At 46.1% G+C, this 9813-nt stretch overlaps 1 long non-coding RNA gene across 2 annotated transcripts in view; it reads right to left on the bottom strand.

The window, feature by feature from the left end:
• Positions 1–8757: 8757 nt before the first annotated feature.
• The window catches only part of LOC106726379, a 3394-nt gene continuing 2338 nt past the window's right edge, over positions 8758–9813 (bottom strand). The window contains exons 1-2 of one of the 2 annotated variants that reach the window (XR_001362445.1): positions 9496–9740; positions 8758–9300 (exon numbers count right to left, since the gene is read on the bottom strand). This is a non-coding gene — a long non-coding RNA (uncharacterized LOC106726379). Of the gene's footprint in view, positions 9301–9495; positions 9741–9813 lie in introns of those variants that run through there. The other variant, XR_001362446.1, reaches the window with a different exon arrangement.

Here is a 9813-nt window from a genome sequence, read left to right on the forward strand (position 1 = left end):
AGAATAGCTCACAAGTAGTGAGCAGACAGGTGGCTACTCCCCAAGATTGGGTCCCCTCCTGCTCCTCTGCCACCTCTGAGTCCTCACACCCTGCCTCCCAGGGCAACGCTTAGAAATGGGCTGGGGGAGCCATGCCCACTGGCCCATCAGCAGCAGGTAGGCCAGACCTGGTGGAGGCACAACCCTGGACTAGGAGGGGCCACCTCCACCACTAGCCCCAGTCCCCCACCAACCCACTGGGGTGCCGCAGGGGAGACACAAGCTCTGCTTGAACAAGGGGTGACTGCTGCTCCTGAATTCCAAGTCTGACGCAGAGGTAGAGCAGGTTTGGAGAGGGCAGAGGGGTCTCTCCTTCCAGTCTCAGCACCCCAGCCCTGCCTAGCTTCCACCCCAAAATCCCCTCAGGTGCAGTGTCAGGACCTATCTGTGCCCCCATCTCAACCCCAAACCTATGACTTTCTTTTCGATCCCCCCCCCCCCCCCCGGGGGGGCCCCCTGCTGTGGCCACAGACCTGCCAGTGGCCACAGAACAGACACACTCTTCAGGGCGACTCCCATCGGGAAGTCCCAGGCTCTGCTCTGTCTCCTGCTCCCTCAGGCTCCTCCCCAGCCCTCGGCTGCAGAGGCACTGCGGGGTGCTGGCTGTGTGCAGGGGTGGTGAGGGCAGTGAAAAAAACCTTTTGCTTTTTTTTCCCCCCCCCCCCCCCGCTCGGGGGGGCGGCCCACTGCCTGTGAATGTCTGGCAGCAGCAGGCCACTGTGCACAGTTGCGCAGGCTGTGCCCTGACAAAGAATGCCTGGCCCAGGAGGAGAGCAGGGACAGAAATGCAGCCTGGGCCCCTCTTGCATCCCTGTGTTCTGACTTAGGGCTGCATCCATCAAAAGGAAGGGGCCTCTTTTTCTAAAGTTCACCAAAGCATGTGAGCAAGCTAGTGGCGCCCCTCAGCGTCCAGGTCTTTAAAGGCAAAGAAGTCAGGAGATGAGTCACAAAGTGGTCACAGTCTGAGGGCTGGGCACGCCTCAGCCCAGGGTGCCTCTGAGCCGGAAAAGTCTCAGCCATTGTCTAGACCAGTCCTATGCGTTGTCGGGAAAGACTCTGAAAGGCTTTTAATGGACAGAACTAGCCCCAGGTGTCCCTTCAAAGGAATGCTGATGTATAGCCGGCCCAGCTCATCTGTCTCTGGGCCTGTACAGACAAGAGTTAACATGTGCAGGGCTGACAATTCCCACTCGTAAACATGCAAATGCATTTGGTCCTGCCGAGATACATTTTATTCTGCCCTGTAGAAAAGATGATTATAAAGATTCTAGTGCATCTATTGGCAAATTCATTTCAGTATCATGGTAGCCTATACATGTATCTGTTCTGCAGATTTTCCTTCAAGAATTGGTAACATCTTACCAGTTCTTTCATTAATAAAAGATCTTTGATGCATGTTCGTTTTATATTTGTATGAGCCGTGATATTATCATTTTGGAAGTTATCCTTTAACTGCCTCTACCAGCTCATAGCATAGCTGAGGTCACTGAGAGGGAGGAGACTTGCTTCAAGTGACTCTCAGGGGCTGGGACTGGGAGACAGAGCTTAATCCAGACCATTCTGGGCTCTGCCCTGCTCCTGGAAGGAGGGGGCTGTGCTTTGCACAGGATGTGGACTGGGGAGCTGTGACACATCCCCACTCTGAGGATGTGGAATGACCCCTTTGGCCTCCCACATTGGTTCCCACCCTTTGTTCTGTGCCTTAATTCAGATCCAAGACACAGTCAGCTCCCCACCTCCAGGGGTAGTTTGGGTGGGTTTATTTAGGACCTGCAGGTGCTGAAATGCCCCATTGCCATCCTGGACGCTGTGCTGGTGACACCTGTGGGAAGGGCTTTATTCTTGGGTGGGTTGTTTCAACTGCTGGGCCTCCTCAGTTTCCTTATCAATAAAATGCATGTAATATGGTTCCTGCCTGACAGTGGTGTGGAGAAGATTAAATGAGATGGTGGATGTAAAGCGCTTTACATAGCTCAGTATACAGTAAGCTCTCGCTAGATACCAGCCGTCAGTCATTAGGTCTGTTCACTTTGCAGAATTTCCAGTGGCAGACATCTGGGAAAGGGTGCTTGGGACTCCTTCCAGATGCTGGCCCAGGAGGAGCCAATCGCTTCATCCTTGGCTAAGACACTCAGCAATTGCTTCCTGGATGATGGACCAGGGGGTCAGGTCCCTGGCCAGTGAGGTGATGCCTGGCCTGCTCTCTCTGGCACTCCCATGCTCCCACCCAGGGGATCCTGGGACCTGGAGGGCAAAGGGGGAGGAGCATAAGGAAAAGTGAATTCCTTACAGGTAACTCTGTGGTGCCCTGGGGGTGGGAGTCATTTCTAAGGGCCTTGGTTTCTCCATCTGCACTTTAGAGCTGGGAATTGCTGAGGACCTTTGCAGCCACCTTTTAGGGAAAAAGAGATGGTCTCCAAGAACATACCAGCTGGAAGCTGAAGCTCTCCCAAGACAGGCCCTGCTTCTGGAGACAAACCAAAGAAGACAAGTAGGGGAAAGGCACTCCCCTCCAAACCACCAGAAGTCACCTAAATAGGTTGAAAGGCAGAGTTGGCCAGGAGCCCGTGTTTCCAAGTTTCTTGGCTGGTGAGGAAGAGAGTTTGGTCCAGGCCTGCCTGAGAAACTTGTAGGTACCAGAGTGGTGGATTCAAGGCCTGAGGGGTCCCTTCCAGCCCTTGGAACTGACTCCTGGCTGTGGCATTTCTCTGATCTCAGAGGACCAACATTTAAAATGAGCAAATTAAATAAACAAATAAATAAATAAATAAAATGAGCAAATCACTCCACCGGGGCATGCGAAGGTGGGAAGGTGGATGTATTCTCCAGGGATTTGGGGGTTGTAAGTGACAGAAGCACAGATTAAACCAGCTGAAGAAAAAGAGACTTAGGTAACTGAAGAGACCAATGCAAAGTGAGCATGGGGTATGCACCCCAAATCTAAGAACTCTACCTCTCACTGGAAGTAGGTTCTACTTTTTGACAGCTTCACCCTCAGCAGGCTCTTCTCATGTGATGGCCACCCATCATGTTGGGCCACCTCACCTTCACCTGAACAGCTAGGAGCCCCAAAGTACAGAAACACCTCTTTCCCTGTAGTGCCAACTTTATAGGTCATGTGGTCTGGCTTGGGTCACATACCCACTCCTGGCTCTGTGGACACGATGAGAGATTGCTCTGATAGACTATGCTAGTCAAGGGTCCACTCCTAGAGCTTTGGAAAGGGCTGGGGGGGGAGTTAGTCCCATAGGAACTACATGTGGGGTGAGGTATGTCACCAAAAGAAAATGGAGGGTGGTGTTTAATAGAAGAGGCAGGGGTACTGAGTTGACAAAAGGAATACCTGCCTACTACAGTAGGCCACCACTGCATCCTTAAATGTAATCACTGGCAGCCTTGGTCCCTCTCTGCCCAGCATTTGGACAACCTCAGGTTTATGCAGTAAAGTTACCTCATCTCTCTCAGCCACCAGAAATTCTGACTCCTGTGACAGATTATTAATCCAGTGATGGCGAACCTTTTGAGCTCGGCGTGTCAGCATTTTGAAAAACCCTAACTTAACTCTGGTGCCGTGTCACATATAGAAATTTTTTGATATTTGCAACCATAGTAAAACAAAGACATATTTTTGATATTTATTTTATATATTTAGATGCCATTTAACAAAGAAAAATCAACCAAACAAAATGAGTTCGCGTGTCACCTCTGAGAAAAGAACCGTGAGGTCTCTCCAGGGAGTCTTCCAAGTACGCAGTGGACCTAACAGCACAAAGGCAGCCCAGGAGGAAAGAAAAAGCTCCTTCCCATCTTAGGTCTCCATTCAAGGCAGATGGCCCTCCCAGGCATGTCAGAGCTCTAGGCTCTTCTGCTCCCTTCCTCTGAGGGACCTATCTGTCCAGCTGTCAGCCTGTCACTACAGCTCTGCTCCAAAGCTGTCGTGTAGGTGTGTATTCATCAAGCACTGGTTCCTAACATTGAAAAAGGATCTTTCTAAAGAAGGAGGTTTATTCCTCTGGACGATTACAGATAAGTTCTGCGTGGTAGGGTCAGATGGTCATCTGTGTGGCTTGAACAGTGCTCCTGTTCTGTCTGTATTCAGATGTGATTATGGAGTGGTCTTGCTTTTATCTCAATCTATCCCAGTCGCAGAGTGGCCTTGTCTGAAGCTGATGGTCTATATACAATTGTTCATGTTCAACAGAACGACACCAAGGTCTAGCTGTGAGTGGGTGGCCAGGTCCTGGATGTGGGGGCTGCTTTTCTCTTTCTCAGTATTCCTAACGAGAGAGCTTGGATCAGATTTTCTGGGAAGCCTGGGATCCCACAAAGAAACAAAGGCTTACTCTCTAAAATCGCCTGTAGTCCAGACAGACAAGGTTTGAATCACAGATACCGGTCCTCCTGTGGCTTATTATATGTGACATCAGTTGCTGCCTCCATGAAATGGGCATTTCTGATGGCAGAATTAGGTTGTTGGGGGGAGGGTGTAACCACCGACAGAGGTTCCAACAATGTTGGTGAAATTTAATCACTCTGTAAAAACCAGTGTTTTAAAAGTTAAATCCCTCAATCTTAAAACCAACATGGACTATTAAATGGCAGCAAGAAAGACTGTTTGGTTTTTCTTATGAATAGCAGCTTTTCTTCTTTGTGCTTTTTTAAATGTCCTTTTTATAACCCCAATGGAAGGGAATTTGTCATCTAACAAAAATGAATATGTGTTTCTCTTTTGTCCCAGCAATCCCGCTTCTGGCAATTTGCCCTAAAGATAAACTTCCAACAATGTGAAAATACATATGCACAAGTTTATTCATTGTAGCTTGGCTGATAATTGGGGGGTGGGGTGGGGGGAAGGCAACAATGTCAGTTCCTAGGCGTAGGCAGTGGTTGAATAAACTGTGATACATTCACACAATGGAATCCTACACAGCAATGGAAGAAAACTATGAAGTGATGAGGACTGGTTTCCAGGACATACAGTTAAGTGAAAAAAAAAAAAAGCAAAATGCACAATAGTATCTATAGTATACAAACCTTGATGTAGAAACCAAGATGATATAAGTGCCCTGGCCAGTGTTGATCAGTGGTTAGAACATTAGCCTGTGCACCAAAGGGTCACAGGTTAGATTCCTAGTCAAGGGCACTTACTTGGGTTGCAGGTTCGATCCCTGGTCCCAGTCAGGGTAGTTCAGGAGGCAACCAGTTGATATGTCTCACATTGATGTTTCTCTCTTCCCCCTTCCTTCCAGTCCCTCTAAAAAAATCAATGGAAAAAATATCCTCGGTGAGGATTAACAAGAAAACACGTATATTTGCTTATCTTTACAAAAAGAAACAAAGGAAGGATAAACCAGCAACTATTGAGACTGGTTGCCTAGAGGCACTGGGTGGGAGCAGCAGACTAGAAGGAACGGACAAAGTGATACTTCTGTGTTTACTTATCGGAAGAGTTCTGACTTTTGAAACCATGTTCATGTTTCACATACTAAAAAAATAAATAAAAATAACAAGGATGGGGGGGAATCTTAAAACAGAATAAATCAGAAACAAAAGAACCTTAATTGCATTTTAAAATATATTTTTTATTGATTTTTTACAGAAAGGAAGGGAGAGGGAGAGAGAGTTAGAAACATCGATGAGAGAGAAACATCAATCAGCTGTCTCCTGCACACACCCTACTGGGGATGTGCCTGCAACCAAGGTACATGCCCTTGACCGGAATCGAACCTGGGACCCTTCAGTCCGCACACTGACGCTCTATCCACTGAGCCAAACCAGTCCGGGCCTTAATTGCATTTTAAACACAGCCTCACTCAAAGGGAATGGGAAGAACTAACCCAAGTAACTTTTGAACATGGTATTTATCAAGTTAAAGACAAAAAGCACTGTAACAAATATTGACCTCTAGTTAGTAGATTTGTCTTCTATAGTTGTGTGGGTAGTGAATCTGAAACTATTTTTTAAAAATATATTTTTATTTATTTCAGAGAGGAGGGGAGAGGGAGAAAGAGAGATAGAAACCTCAATGAGATAGAAACATCAATGATGAGAATCATTGATCGGCTGCCTCCTGCATACCCCCTACTAGGGATTGAGCCCACAACCTGGGCCTGTGTCCGGGACTCTTCAGTCTGCAGGCCGACGTTCTATTCACTGAGCCAAACCAGCTAGGGCATGAATCTGAAACTATTGAACGTGTATCCTAGGATTGAGCAAATAAGTAAAACTCTTGTGGATAATGAGAATTAGGTTTCTCACTGTTGGAGGATGGAGTTACAAATACGGAAAAGGGAAAAGCTATGATCAACACCCTAGTATGGGATTGGTATTATAGATATCAATAGGAATTCATGGATTTTCATATAACGTAGATATATAAGACAGATGTGTGGATTATTTACATACATATGTACATACGGTTTCACTACATATGGCACATATATAGGAGATTACACATATTTCCTAACTCTGTCCACTGAGCGAGCCTAGAATCAGCCACACTACAGAAGCAGTAAGTACTTCTAGTGCCCAGATCTTGGTTTCCTGGATGCCGTTCTTCACTAAAAGGAAACAGTGCTTCTTGGGGGAGATGGCTGACTCCAGGACCAGAACTGGGAAAGTACAAGATGAGCCTGAAACACCCTGATGTAATCTGCTCAAAAAATGATGGAGATTTGCCAAAAGGACACAGGAGCCAACTGGAGGGGACTCCCACTGGCCACATCTAGAACAATTTGAGCATTGTACAACTCCCTCACGTGAAGTTTATGGTATGTTAATTATACTTCAATTAAACTACTTTTATTTTTTTAATATATTTTTATTGATTTCAGAGAGGAATGGAGAGGGAGAGAGAGAAGCATCAATGATGAGAGAGAATCATTGATAGGCTACCTCCTGATCGAGCCCACAACCCAGGCATGTGCCCTGATGAGGAATCAAACCATGACCTCCTGGTTCGTAAGTCAACGGTCAACCACCGAGCCACACCGGCAAGGCTAAGCTATTTTATTAATAAATAAAGTAAATGACTTTCACCTGTAAATTAAAAGAAGAATTCATGAGTCTCATACTGACACAAAAAAACAAATGTATAAATAAATACGTGGGGAAGAAAGGAAAGCTCTTCCGTACAGTAAAAGGCCAGCTGTACATGTAAAAGAAAATCATCATTTGACCACCATAATCATAGTAATTGCTTCAGGCAAGAATCACCAAGGATGCTAAACTAGTGAGTGGAAGTTTGAAGAAAAACAGGAGAGTTACATAGTCTCAAAGTATGTCCCTGCAAGACATTTATTCATTACAAAGAGAAATAGTACATTGACAGTGGAGAAACCTGGAAGATGCCACCTTAAATCAGCAAAGCTAATAACCATTTGGGAACTAACCAATACCTTGTGCCTCCGGATACACTTGAAGAAAAACACAGGTCACTTCTTTGGAATTCCTGCCAAAAATGCAGAATCCAAATCTAACCCTGAGGAAATATCAGATAACCCAAAATTGAAGGACATTCTTCCAAATAATTGGCCTGTGACTTTTTGAAAAACATCGAGATCATGAAAGTTAAGGGAAGAGTGTGGCATTGTTCAGACTGAGGGAGGCTGAGAAGACCTGATAACAGAATGCAGCACATGACCCAGGATTTCCTTTTCCTATAGAGGGACGTTACTGGCTCACCCACTAGGATGGCTAGAATGAAAAAGTCAGATAACAAGTGTTGATGAGGATGTGGAGATATTGGAACCCTCATACACTGCTGGTAGGAATGTAAGAAAATGTCCTTGTTAGGAAATTCATACTTAACTATTTCGCTGAAAGGCCATCGTGTCTACAACTACGATCAAACAGTTTAGAAAAATATATAGATAAAGATATAGATAAATAGATAGATAGAATGTGATTATTATGAGGCTTGGCAATTTTTGCCAATCTAATAAATGAAAAATGTGATCTCATTGTATTAATTTGCATCTCTTTAATTATGGGGAGACCATTTAAAATGCTCCAGAAACCATAATACAGAATGACCACAAAGGCTATACAATTTGAAAAATACTGAGTGTCACTCTCTACTAAGCTCCAGTGGTAAAAGTATGAAACATCACACCTAGTAGATGTGAACTGTATCTAGTTGTTGTTTTAATTTCGCATTTCCCTGATAACGAAAAACAATGGGTTATCTTTTCAGAGGTTATACATATTGGCCATTTCAGCGGACTTCTGCTGTGAATTACCTATTCATATTCATTGTCCATTTTCCAGTGTAGTGTTTGTGCCTCTTCTGACTGATTTGTAGATGTCCTTTATACATCCCAGAATCTAGATACTAGTTCTTTATCACACACATCAAAAGACTAGAATGAAACAATCAAGTCTGTGAAGCTCAGCGAGGCATATAGTAAGGATCTTTCCGTTTTAAATACCAGGACTTGCAATTAAAGGAAATATTTCTGGCATGTGCTATGGGTCATTGTTGACTCTACTTGAGTATGTCTGAAAATAGAAAAAAAATAAGAATGAAGTCTAATTTATAAAATTTATGGCCTGCACTCTGCTGTTAAGAAAAGGAATTAGCAAAAAGAACAGAAGGAAGAGCAGGAGGAGGAGGAGGATTAGCATTTGTGAATCTGGTCTATGTAATTTATTCATAATTGCTGGATTCAACTTTTTTGTTTGTAATACATGAATATTAATTTATGAGTTAAAACTCCATTTAACTTCACGTTAACATTTATTTTAAAGAGGGGAGACACACGTTGCTCTTCAACTGCCACCGGTATTTCCAAGCAAAGAACTGCTAATCCCATTCTTTTGTTTAAGAGAAAGGGACACCAAAGCCCGGTGAGTGGGCATGACTCGCCCAGCTCCTTACAGGCAAGTACTAATCTGATTAGAGCCTGTTTTCCTTAGCTCCTCAGGTGACGGCGGGGGTCCAGCTTCATCTGGGCTCCCTTCTCCCTGCCACATCACAGCTAAGCACGCAGTACTTGCGTGGCAAATGTTCCTTTGGAAAAATAGGCCCTTCATCAGCCTAGGGACAGAGTCGGGTGCCCCAGACACCGCACGGTAGGGGAGGCAGACAGCAGGTGTCGCGTAAATCCTGTGTTGGTGCAGACAGAGCCCAGGAGGAAGCATTGTTGGGGACGCTGTAAAAGCTTCATAAAGGCTCCGGATCGATCGGGTGCTCCGAACTCGCCTCCTGGTTCACGCGCTCCTTGCTGGGGTCACCCTCCGCGCCAGGTGAATAACTACGGGCTGGGAAATGAAGCAAGCAAATCAGTTCTCAACGACCAGCCAAGTGCCCACAAGGAGTCCCTAGGGGCAGCACAGGCGCCTAATTGGTGTTCCTCGGTGACACAGTCAATACTTGGAAATGTTTCTGGCCCGTCTCTGGGGGTGGAGAGGATTGAACATTCCTTTAGTTCCCTCAAAGGATGGGGTAGGACAGACCTCGGTTAATTTCCCCACGTGTGAACCGAGGCAGCACAGTGCGAGAGAACGTGCGTGGGCGAACAGTCAAGGTGAGGGGCTTTCCCTCCTCCCTCCCCCGTCTTTCCCATCTCGGCTTCCAAGGATTGGGAATCTGACGATGGAGGAGTTTGTTCTTGGCCGGCCAGACACCTGCGGACGAGAATGATCAGGGGCTGCAACACTCAGGGCCCGAAAGGTGTGGGCGCAAAGGTCCCGCAGCACCCCGCTCCTCTCAACCTCCCGCTCCTCCTTCCCTCCACCCTCCCGCCTCCCACCTCCTCTGCCGGCCCCGCCCCG

Source organism: Myotis brandtii, unplaced genomic scaffold (assembly GCF_000412655.1).
Source record: "Myotis brandtii unplaced genomic scaffold, ASM41265v1 scaffold2579, whole genome shotgun sequence".
Classification (NCBI taxonomy): domain Eukaryota; kingdom Metazoa; phylum Chordata; class Mammalia; order Chiroptera; family Vespertilionidae; genus Myotis; species Myotis brandtii.